Raw genomic sequence first — 12,112 nt, forward strand, 5'->3', positions numbered from 1 at the left:
CTGCTTTGCACATGCAGCTGGGTAAGGAGCCCAGGGCTGCAGAAGAAGAGGGTGGAAAAAGGCTTTCCAGTGGTTTTATTTTAATAGAATTGAGTCAAGTCCAGCTGACAAGTTTCAGTAAGGAAATGAGCATTGTCTATGGCTTTGCTCAATTCAAACGGGTGCTGTTAGTTGGGACCTGCATTCAGTGCAGTGAACAATAAGTGCTTTTGGATGTGCATTTATTTGGAAGTTGCAGCAATGCGTGTTTTGAAATTAGCTGCGCAAAAATGGACATTGGGAAATTAATTGCTTTCTAAATTGTCCTGTTTTACTGCAATTATTGGATTAGATAACTGTGTCATTAGGTCATGCAGAAGTACTAAAGAGAAGTCTAGCTGTATCTCCCACCTAAAACCATGTGAAAACAGTTGTATTTACCTGTAATTTATCTATTACAATCCTCAATGCTCTGTCCTTTTATGCCTGATGTCACCACAGGTGGCTCTCAAAGGTCCTGGCAATCCCAGCTCTCTTCAGTGATGCCTGCTGGTACATTAATGCCTCTCTGGTATTTCTGACGTGCCATAAGTGACTCTTAGTCAGGGATGGCAAGTAGAGGAGCTTGATGAAAAACCCGTTGCTCTTAGCGGTCTTTCTCAGAAGGGACAAATACTTACCTCAAGTCATTCACCTAGAATAGAAACTTCAGGCAGTCCTTGATCCCTGAAGGGATTTTGTTTAACAAAAACCTTAGTTTGCCCAGAGTAGGCAAAGTACAACAGAGGTAGTCACTAGCACTTCAGCCACCACCGAGGGTAGGTTCAGCCCGTCTGGATGCTCAGATTGCAGTGGATTTCTCAAGGATGCTCCTGTCACAGTCATTGCCGGTGGCTGCAGGGGACAGCCTATGGCAGCAGGAAGTCTCACCTAAAGAGCTCAGTGTGGTCACAGTGGAGAGGAAGAGGCATGGTGTGATCAAGCTCTTCCTGCCTCAAGGTTCGGGGTTTATCTGTGAGGATTAAGGTGACAAAATAACATTTTAACCTCACGGGAGTGTCCACATAAACCCAAGACATCTAAAAGTAATTGAGTGTTGAAGAAGTAGCAGCTTGTTTGTGGTATTCTGTCGTTCAGCACAAGCCACCTGAGGTGACAGATGCATTGAAGTGACTGACTTTAAAAACTGCAGTTGGATGTTTGCCTGCTTTGCTGCTGTTTTCATTATTTTTAGGGATGTGACAAACGAGACATGGAAAGCAGAGGCTGCTGAGAACATATTGACACTGCCCAGACAAAATCCCTGGTTATTTCAACAAACAGGGGAACCACTTTTCCAAGTAACAAAATGCAGGAGTGGCAAGGGGAAACATGACTGTGACACATCCTTCTGGGCTGCTTTGTGATCATTATTTATCATTTCAAAGCTCTACCAGTGTGCTGAGGGAGGCGGGCTCTTGCCTCCAAGCCAGAGTGGGTGAAAACAAGGGGTTAGGAAGGAAAGTTTATATTCTGTTTGGAACGCCGCTTCCCCGCGCTTGGGTTTTTAATAGTGTGAATGAATTGGCACAGTAATCCAGGGCTCTGAAGTACATCATGCCCTTGGTACCCAGACTGGCTGCTGGGGTGATTTCACACCTACACAATATCAGCTGACATTCTGTCATTGAGCCATGCAGGAATTTTACCGCACGGGTACAGTCTTGAATTTTCATGAGATTCTCTCTGTTCTGCTTGAATGAGTTGTGGAAGATTTAAAATGCATCTGCTATTACCAAAAGATTGTCATCTGAGTTTCCTTGAGGTATTTTACAGAAATGCCTAGTTCCACAGATGAGGAATGTTTTCGATGCTTCTTGAATTTGAAATGGTATTTTTTTGTGTTTTTTTTTGGTTTCAGTAATATAATGTTTGTGCTAACTGGGATAAAAAAATTTCCACAAGTGCTAAACATCTTCCATCTCAGATAAAGGTTGTCTTAGAGCATGTGAAAATATTTTAGAGCGCTCAAACTCACATTTGATAAGTAGAATAACAAGGCACAGCTGCTTCTACAATTAAATTGGAAGTTCTCACTGACAGCTTGAAATGCAGCACTGTCTCCCTCCCTCCCTCCTTCTCTTTATCATTATTAGTATTGGCTCAAGCTGTGTGACAACAACCAGGGGGATTGAATGCAGCTTATCAGAGGCCAGCCCTTTTCTAGGGAGCTTTGCTTTTCCATACCAGCCTCCTAATGGAGAAATTCCATTCTAGTTTTTTTGGGTGAGGTAGTCCTATGTAGCTCTCAGCTAAAAATAAGCCCCAAGAATTACAGGCTTTCAACCCATTAGCTCATAAGAATCACTAGTATTCACTGTTGCATCATTTTTGGCTGTCATTCAGTACACAATGACAAGTATTTATTCACCTAGAAGAGGATGGAGAAAACTACATGGGTTGTGGCTGACATCATGATTAGAGTGAAACTGTTTCAGCTGAAAACGGTTATACCTTCAGCAATGCGTAACAGCCAAGAATAGTTTTTTACGCTGAAGGAACCACATGGGGCTATTCTGCCTCATGTACTAATATGGGTTTGGGGACTAAAAATAAACTGGTATTTTTAGCTGAAGAAAGTTTGCCTTGAGCTCCTGATTTTTCCATCAGAAGAGTCAAAATATGTCTCATCTAATGCCCTTTCTCTGTCAGCAGCAGCAGCGGCTGCCGCTGCCTCCCAGGGTGACTCCCACGGCAAAGCGGCCTCAGTGCCCGGGCGAGAGCAGGTCCAGCCCGCGGTGCCGGGGCACTGCGAGCGCTCACACACGGTGGCTTCTCACAGAGATTCTTGTGGCCACCGATAACGCTGAATTGCCTCACGGAGCCACGCAGAAGAAACAGAGAAGGCTGGGAGCCACTGCGCTGCTGAGGCTGCCTGTTTGTGTGAGACGGTGGCGAGTGGCAGAATCACGGAATGACTCCGGTTGAAAAAGACCTCTGAGATCATCGAGTCCAGCCTGGGACTGATCTCCACCCTGTCAACCAGACCAGGGCACTGAGAGCCAAGTCCAGGCGCTCCTTGAACACCTCCTGAAACAGTGACTCCCCGACCTCCTTTGACAGCCCCTTCCAATGCCTAATCACCCCTCCTGCGAAGAATTTCTTCCTAGTGTCCAACCTAAACTTCACCTGCTGCAGCTTAATTTCCTCTCCCTTGTTCCCTGGGAACAGAGCCCATCCCCCGGGTGCATCCTCCAGTCACAGGGAGCTGTGGAGAGCAGGAAGGACCCCCTGAGCCTCAGGCTGAGCCCCGCCCTTCGCTCCTTCGGCTGCTCCTCGTCAGACTGGGGACCCTTCCCCAGCTCCGCTCCCTTCTCTGGACACGCTCCAGCCCCTTAACATCCTTCCCGAACTGAGAGGTCCAAAACTGGACGCAGGACTCAAGGTGTGGCCTTACCAGTGGCGAGTGCAAGGGGAACTGACGCAGCGATTTGATTACGGGGGGTTCGGGCGGGGCGGGAGGCGCGGGGCCCCCGGCGCTGCCGTCTCCCTCCCCCCCTCAGGGCTGTGAGGGGAAGGGCGGGGGCTGGCGCCGCGGCGGGCTCGCGCGTCCAGCAGGGGGCGCTGGAGGCCCGCCCCGCTCCGAGGTGACGTCACAGGGAGGGTGGGCGGGAAGAGCCGCCGCTTCATCCGGGTCCCGCGGCGGGCCCTGGGGGCGTGGCCTCGCCCTCACGTGACGCTGCGTGGCGGCGCACCCGCCATCTTGTGTTGTTGGGTTGAGGAGCCGCCGCGGCTGTGAGGGACTCTCCGCCCGGGAGCGCAGGTAACGCCGTCCCGCCGCCGCCCGGCCCCGCCGCCGCCTCGGCCGTCCCCACCACGCCCCCGCCGCCGCGCTCCCCGTCCGACCGTCGGCCCTGCCGGCGGCTCCCGTCCGCCTCGGCTGCCGCAGCACCGAGGCGCCCCGCGGCCTAACCGGGAGGCGAGGCCGCCCAGGGGGGTGGGGGGGTGCGCCTGGAGGGCCCCCCTGCGCTCCCCATGGGCCTCTGCAGGGGTCGTTTAAGCTGGGGCGAGCAGGCCTTGAGCTCTCCGTGCGGGTCCTTGGTACTTGTCAGGCGGCGGCGGGGCGCCCGCCGCTCCTCACCGCCCTCCGGGGCCGTCTCCCCTCGCACTGACCCTTGTGAACTCGCTCGTCCCCTCCCAGCCCAGCGGGAGCGCCGCGGTGAGCCCCGCTTCGAGCACGCCCGGCCCTGTCGGGTTACGCTGGCCGAGGAAGGAGGGAGCTGCGAGCCTTCCCCCGCGCAGGCAGCAGGGTGTTGGGAGCAGCGGTGACCGGCAGTGTTTGACTGGAGAAGCCTTGGCAGGCTGAAGAAAGCATCGATCAGAATTGTGTACGTTTGGTATTGATCCAAGACAAGTAGTTTCAGTGTCAACAGAGTACTTACGGCTCTTTCAGTTCTCTCTGATTGCACTTTGAATTGGGCCAAGGTGTAGGCCAGAAGGAGGTGTTGCCAAGTAGTGCTTCTGGAATAAAAATCCACGTTTCCCCCAGTAACATTCAGTTCAACGTTCGTGGTGTGCTGCTTTTACTGTAATTCTTTGAATATCTGTTTGCTTGGGTGGGTGGGGAAAGGACTTTTGAATTCTGATTATATTCCTCTAACTTCTTGCTGCACATTTTATTTTCTTGCTTCAGGAGCTGACTTGGGCAAGTTCCTGGAAAGTACGTGATAATTTTTTTTTCTTATGACTCTGCTGGTTGCTTTTGTTCTTAAGAAACTCTTAATAAACAAAAATGAATTTGCTGTTCTGTGAATGGAGCATTTGGTTGACGCACAGCGTGATAATTGGAAACCTTTGTAAACAAAATTGGTTGCAGTTGTCACCAACCAAAGCTTTGTTTTGGTATTTTTAAGTTTTGTTATTGGGTGGTGGCTGCAGTAGATAATAAGAGCTTTATTGCTACAAGGTGTTGGTTTTCTTGCCGTGCGTTTGAATAGGTATCCTTTGAGCAGTTAGCTGATGCCGGTGTGAAAATGTGTGATCTGATTAATCCTGGGGGTGCCAGCAGAAATGTTGAGTGCCCGTGGCCCCTTCTGCACCTGCTTTACTCCCCAGGTTCAGGTAGTTCTACAGGTCAGTTGATGGCAGTGGGTGTGTGTTGGTGTTAATTTCTGAATGAATGTGTGATTAAAAAAAAAAAAAGTTTCTCTCTAATAGTCTGTGGATTAAAGAGAAGGCAGAATTCTAGCCCTGGAAGTTGGATGTCACCTTTTATGTTAAGACTTTGGTAACCTGCTTCGGTGTCTGGCAGTACTGTGGGTGAACACTGGGGTTGAGTGGTTTTAAGAGCTCAGGCTCTCCCAGCCCCTGGCTGCAGGGATGTGCCTGGGGACACCTGCTCGCTGTACTTCTGGGCCTATTTCTGAATGCTTTCTCAAGCCTGTGTTTTCAAGCAGGAGCATAGAACTACAATGTAATGTGTTTTTGGAGCAACAATGATTTGTTTCACAGGGTGCTTAAAAAATTCGATACAGTGGAAATTTGGACTCTTACCTTTGTTACAGGTGTTGCCCTTGAGGATTGTAAAATATGCTCAGGTGTTCCTCTTCGCATTTTTGTTTCTGAAATGTACAGTAAACTTAAACTATGGTCCCTGTGATTATGTAAATGAAAAAAAAAGCTTGTAAATAGACAGTTGAGGGCTTTGTAATTAATTTTTTCCGTCCTGTTTTACTCCTCAGTTGAGGAAAAACGTGTAAAAAGGGGGTGCGAAGTAGGTTTTGGGTTTTTTAAAGGAATTAAGATTAAGCACTGCTGTACCTCTCTGCCAAGGCCAGTTGTCTGAAATGAAGTTCTGTCACAAACTGCAGTTCCTCTTACCTGAATGTAAGAAAAAAATCAGCAGTGTTTTGGGATCTATAGATACTTCATTAAAATAAAAACCAGCCTAGATGTCAGAGTCCCATGGAACAAATTGTTGGGGCAGCTGAGTGGCTGAAGGCTTTGCTGGTACATCTCTATGCTGACAGATCTTTCTATTTAAACCTGGAGGGGAAAACACTGCTTCACAGTAACTGATGAAGATGAGCTGGGTGCTGTGATCTGTGCTCTCCCTTTTGGCCTCTGTTCATTTATTTATTTGAATTACTAAGAATGTGAAATTTCATTTTGCCTACTTTTGTCTGGTCTTGCAGGTTTGAGTAACTGTCAGATATGTTTCTTATTCTTTCATTGAGGTCTTCAAAATTCTTCCCTAGGACTCTTCAAAGTATGGTATTAAGTTCTCTCATAGTCTGATTTAGAAAAAAAAATCCATTTCCTAGCATTTTTTTCTTAATTTTTCTTTTTTTCTTACTTTTCCCCCCTTCAGTGCTTCTGCTCAAATATTAGTGGAGATAAACTATATATAATTCATGATTATAGATAGAGCCATGGGGCAGAGCAAGGGAGCCTTCTCCCTACAGAGCTTCCTAGAGAGCCATTGGATGCTTTGGTGAGGAGAGACCTTTTTCTTTGTTTACTGAAGAAGCATTTGCCTTGAAAGGGACTCGTGCTTTGTGTGGTTTTCTCATCAATTTATTTTAATTAATAGAGTGACATTTGAAATGCAAGGTGTGTGAAATGCTGCAGGGGGATGGGGTTTGATCTTTTGGGAATGAAGTCAGTTTCCTGCCCAGCTTAGCCTCTCCTTGTATCTCTTGCTCTCAACTCCAGAATGTTTTTTTGTTCGCATGAAGGATCTGGCTTAAAAATCACCAGAAGAGAGAAAATGTAGCAAGTTTGTTCAAGGTGTGCCTAAGTTATGGATGGAACTAAGAATGAAGTGCTTTAAGTGCCAAGGTCTGTGTGGCATTGGCCCTCTTGTGGCTGCTGGTAATATGTGTGTGGATATATATAACCAGTTCATCATGGGCTTGTTTAATACCATTATTTTTTATGTTTAGCTCAGATGGCAGCTGGAGATTGCAGCGGGCTGAGGTCTTTGCATTGCTTTGTTAGGAGCTGAGATTGCCACTGGGTGCTGATTACAAAACGTGTCCACTTCTCTTTTTTTTTGCAGAGGGAGGGCTTTCATTCTATTTCCTCTAAAGGTGATTAAGCATTCCTTGAATTTAGACACTGTAGAGATGGCTTGATGCCTGCATGGCAGACTAGGCTGCCATTGAAATTTTCCTTTGCCTTTCTTCTTTTTTTTTTTTTAATGGGAAGGATGCATAGAATTGTTTTGATGCATCTGAGATTTTCCCAAGCATGAAATCAAAGTGTGTTTTTTCAGGAGTGAGCCTCTCCTGTAATCCTTAAAGCTTGTAATATATAGAAGCTGGATATGTAGACCTCAGGATTATAGAGAAAAGCAGAAGGAATCCCATGAGCTGTGTAGAGGTTGTAGAGTGTGTAGGTCAGTGTAAAATTTTGGTAGCTATTTAGAGAATTGTTTTAAAATGCTGTGTTGACTGCTTTTTGGATCACTTACTAATTCTTGATCATCACAGTTAGTTATTAAAACAGTGCATTATCATAATTCTCTCTTTGGCCATGTGCTAAAAAATTAGGGAAATAATGAACAATAACTTGATGGCTTTAGTAGGTCTGCTTGTGTGTGTAGTTTGTCATTATAAACAGATAAACAAGATTACATATACAGTTACCAAAACTGGTTAGAAAGATATTTTTGTACTGTTAAATAGTTATTATTCCAGTGATAAGCAGGATGCACTGCAGTTTGTGAAGTGTTTTGTTGAAATTTTGTCCTTTTTATTCAGTAGAGAAATACCTGGCTCAGGTTCTGGTTACAGTGAAGCAGTTTATTTTATGTTCCTTCTCTTCCTGACAATAAATGTAAATTGCATTCTGTTAGTAGTATTTTATGATCAAGGCACTCACTTGTGTGACTGGGAGACTCAGAGGTGTAGATGTGCACAGGTAGATCAGTTTGGGTGAAAGCAGGTGGGATCCATGTGTGGTGGTGCGTCCATTCAGACTGGGAGAAACAAGGAAGTGATAGACTCTGGACACTGCAGAGATGATTTGGGTGAAGTTTTGTGATAATAGATAGCTGAATAGCTGAATTTATGTGCCTTCAGCCTTAGAGTCAGAATGTCATGTGGCAAGGAGTTGGTTTGGCTGGCAAATATTGGATTTATAAACTGATTTTTTTGAGCCACGTGTGTTAGAATCTGAGGATGATTTCGTTGGAAGAGCCTTTGGTAGTTGTCTGCTCCAGCCTCCTGCACAAAGCAGAGCTGACGTCAGTGTTAGACTGTGTGACAGAAAGTGAGTGAGGCTGATCATGGAATAGCATATGGCAAGGTTTTTATGTAAAAACATTTCATAACTTGACTTAATAAATCAGATGCCCCATTCAGCCACCATTAAAACCAGTAGAAGCTTTTATGGTAGGCTTAGTTAATGCTGAATCATCTGCATATGTGATTTTCTCTGTAACACTTAAGTTTTAAGAGTACTAAGGCCAGGATCAGGCTAACATCACAAGTCAATTTACAAAGATATGCTTCTTAGATCAAAATAAGTGAACTTTTTTAGCAAATATTGCAAAAATGGATATGCTATTAAAAAGTACTGTAGTTCATATGTAGTATGCAGTCTGATAGACATGCTGATTCTCTGTTAGAATATGTTATTAAACACTCACTGTTGAATGTTTGTTTCCTGAAGTATAGGATGTCTCAGAACTGCATGAGCAGGAAACCTTAAGGAACAGGGTGGGAGGGGAGGGAGAGAATATCCAAAGCCCAAAGAAGCTGGTTATTTAAATGACAGGTTAAAAACGAACCCCTGGACCCACTCAGCAACCCAGATCTGTTAATTCAGTGGTTGTTGTCAGTGAATGTAGTCTGAAGCTGTGTTCTTCCTCTTTGGAAATAGGTGTGGGCTGTATAATGTGTGTGGTGAGTGGGAGAGAGGTGGTGCAGTGGGCTTTTGGTTGCATTCACAGTCTGGCTTCTGGCCCTGCTGGGGAGCAGCTGGATAGACTTGGCATCTTGATCTGTGATGCCTTGTGGAGGGGCACAGAGGAAGTAGTTATCTACCAGCAAGTGTTCCATGCACAAGGTAGACAGATGTGAAAGTGATTTTTTAAATTTTTTTTTTAAGCTGGAAAGTGAGCTCTGGCAGGATTTTGGGATAGGATTTGGAATGAGAAGCATTTGTGTTGCAGCCAGTGGCAAGGCCAAGGGTGTGGTTCCCTGACTCTGCTTGGAGCTTAATGGCTGGTGTCTGCCTTTGGCTGGGAGTCTGGTAATAAAGGTGGAGGGAAGCGGGAAAAGCGTTCACCCTTGGCCGTGTGCAGGTGAAGCAAGAAGTGGAAAGCTCTCCAGCCTACATCTAACCACCAAGTTCACAATAGTAGGTAGGAAAGGAGGAGAACATCCTGAGTTGTGTTGCTTAATGTTCTGAATTTTTCTTGGATTTGGTTATTAGGTGCGTAGGTCTTGTTAATCTCTTGTGTCAGTTCTGCCCTTGAAGGGCTGCTTGTATTTGTCCTTTCTGACTAGGATGCAGCATGTTGCAAGCTGAGGTGCTCCATAAAGCTTTAGGTGCACCTGTGCAGCGAGCAAGGGAGTGCCAGTTGGAAAGTGCCATTTGAGGTAGTCATGGGCAATTTTTGATCAGGAACTGTCAAGAGATTGAAATACTTTGGCACGGGTTTGAGACAGGGAGGTTGTAAGACTTCAAGAGATGTAGAAGTGTAAGTGTAATAATAGAGGCATCGTTTCTGGAGAAGTGGATGGTTTGGACATTGCTCCCTTAGGAAAAACTTACTGGTGTGTGGGTAGATAGGCCTTGGAAAATTCATGCCTTTATCAGGAATCAGGTTTGGTAAGCCAGAAGGGACTCCTGTGACTTGTCTGGCATCTTGTATAATGTGACAAATAGGTTTTTTTTTTCTCTGATTAATTTTCTGTTTGAACTAGGACATACTTAATAGAAAATATTTTCACATTGATCTAAAACCAGGTAGCTTTTTTGATTATCTCCGAATGTCTTGCTTCAGTCCCTTCACTGAATAAACTTGGGTCTTCTGATGTTTTTTACCTGAATGATCATTTACAGATTTTAAGATACTTATTTTTTTCTCAAAGCTCAGTAAATAGAGCTTTAGTATGTTGTTGGTGTTTTTTCTTCTCACTGTAGGGCATATCTGTCAGATTCTATCAATTTTGAACACCTGATTTATCAGCTCTTTTGCCTCTTACAGCAGAAGGGACACTGTATCCCTTCAGTGGTAAAAGCTGGTGTGTATTTACTCTGCATTTTTGTTTTCCTGGGTTGTTTATTTTTTGTTAGCTCTTCTAGTCAGTGTTGTATCATATATTCCTTTTCAGTTATTAATGTAATGAATCTCTGCATGGTTTCAGGACTGTGTTTTTCCAGAATAGTCTTGCATTTCTTGGATATCACCTGTGTTTTCTGCTTGTGAGTCTCTTGGCTTTGCCTTATTCAGTGCAACCTGCCGTACTGGACTGAGTCACTGAATAATTCATGGTGGTACTATTGATGATGTGTCATTTCCATTATTTGCCATATCCATGTTTGTCATCCTTAGGTTTTAGAAGTTCTGTGGCCTGTGTTACAGACTCTGTAGAAAATAGCTTCTTACCTTTTACTTGGTTTTGAGAATTTCTTTTTATCTGAGCTGGGTTGTTGTAGATTCTTTAGACGAGAAGAAAACTTAGGTTGTAATGATTTGAGACTTTTTGTGTGGTTCTAAATGATTTTGTCCTTTTTACCATTCTACTGAATTGAAATGTCCCGCAGAAGTTAAAATTTAGCTTGTCATTGCTCAAGTAATGACATTTCTACTCTTTCAAAAGTATATTTTGATTCCATGTCTTCCATAAATCCATGTTGCCTGGCCTTAATTATGTCAGTGTCCTTTAATCAGTGTTGTCTGCTTTAGCCAGTGATTATTATCAAGCGGGTTGTGTAGTCACCTGAGTCATCCTGTTTACCATTGTACTTCAAAGGTGGCTTGCATGTAGTTATGGATCATGCTTAATATTTCAAGAATTAGAGAAAATCAGCATTCATTATTCAGTCAAACTGTTAATTTTTTTAAAAAAACATAGTTACTGGCACTGACATTAGCTAGCTCTAGTAGCTGCCTGTGGAATGTTTTCTTGCTTGTGGAAGGTGAAGTTTTCTCATCTTGATGTGATGTTGCTGTTGAGTTGTGGAACGCTCTGCGTTTATTTAAGGACAACCCATTTCCTTGCACTTAAGTCTGCTCATGTTGGATTTCTGTTGTGGTCTTTGGTTCTCACATCTTCATCCAGTTTTTAGGTTTAAAATAGTGTTTCAGACCTACAGTAGCAACAGAACTACCTTGAAAGGAAATGATACTTTTCCTCTTAAACATCTCTGATCAAAGAATAGACCATTTAAAAATAGCTGTGTATAGAAAGGATCAATGGTATATATTTTTCAAGGTTTAGATTTCCAAAGGTAATTAAAAAATCTAAGCATGCAGTGGCCCCAAGCTATAAATTGCAGTGACAGTCCAAATATTTAATTTTTAATTTTTTAAAAAAATTTTTTGGTGTCTACATAAAAGATTAGATGGTCAGACCTGAATGCAGCCATTGCCTAGGCTTAACCTGGAATGCCAAGAACCTCTCTCTTGGTGGTCTCTACCCAGAGCAGCAGAACGTCTTGGTGACACAGATTGTCATGTGCTCCTAGCTGAGGGAATTCTGAAATGGCAATGTAGGAATTCAACCTTGCCTGAAAGTCTTAATGCAGGTGCCCATCAGTAACAAATGAACTTGATTTTGTTATGTGAGCTTGAGCAAAGTCTGTAAAATGTGGTAGTTTTGTTATTTCAGATCTCTGAAAACAGCTTTTTGGCTAGATATTTATTAGCTAGCTGTATGTTTTAAATAAGGTACCAGAGCTTATGGGCAAAATGTGCCACAGTAATTGTAGACCTTCAACTGAAGTATCTTATGCATTTTAACACATAAATCTAGCTAGTAGAATCAAGTTCTGGCTTGTGTCTGTAGCAGATGTTTGAGAGTTTTAATAGATTTGTAAGGTACTAAACAGTGAGCTTGAAAAATAATTGAAGAAACTGTAAGCTTGGTAAAATAACCATTGTTCCTAAAGTGAACCAGTGAAATGGGTATTGCTGATG

At 44.1% G+C, this 12,112-nt stretch overlaps 1 protein-coding gene across 13 annotated transcripts in view; it reads left to right on the top strand.

Annotated features, from left to right (window-relative positions):
* Window positions 1–3,648: 3,648 nt before the first annotated feature.
* GIGYF2 (GRB10 interacting GYF protein 2) overlaps window positions 3,649–12,112 on the top strand; it is a 74,610-nt gene continuing 66,146 nt past the window's right edge. For 10 of the 13 annotated variants that reach the window (XM_038145960.1, XM_038145964.1, XM_038145967.1 and 7 more), the window contains exon 1: window positions 3,681–3,781. The gene's annotated coding sequence lies outside the window, so the exon portion shown is untranslated. Of the gene's footprint in view, window positions 3,782–4,159; window positions 4,347–4,651; window positions 4,679–12,112 lie in introns of all 13 variants that reach the window. The other 3 variants (XM_038145962.1, XM_038145961.1, XM_038145963.1) reach the window with 3 other exon arrangements.

This window comes from Motacilla alba, chromosome 9 (genome assembly GCF_015832195.1).
Source record: "Motacilla alba alba isolate MOTALB_02 chromosome 9, Motacilla_alba_V1.0_pri, whole genome shotgun sequence".
In the NCBI taxonomy this organism is placed as follows: Eukaryota; Metazoa; Chordata; class Aves; order Passeriformes; family Motacillidae; genus Motacilla; species Motacilla alba.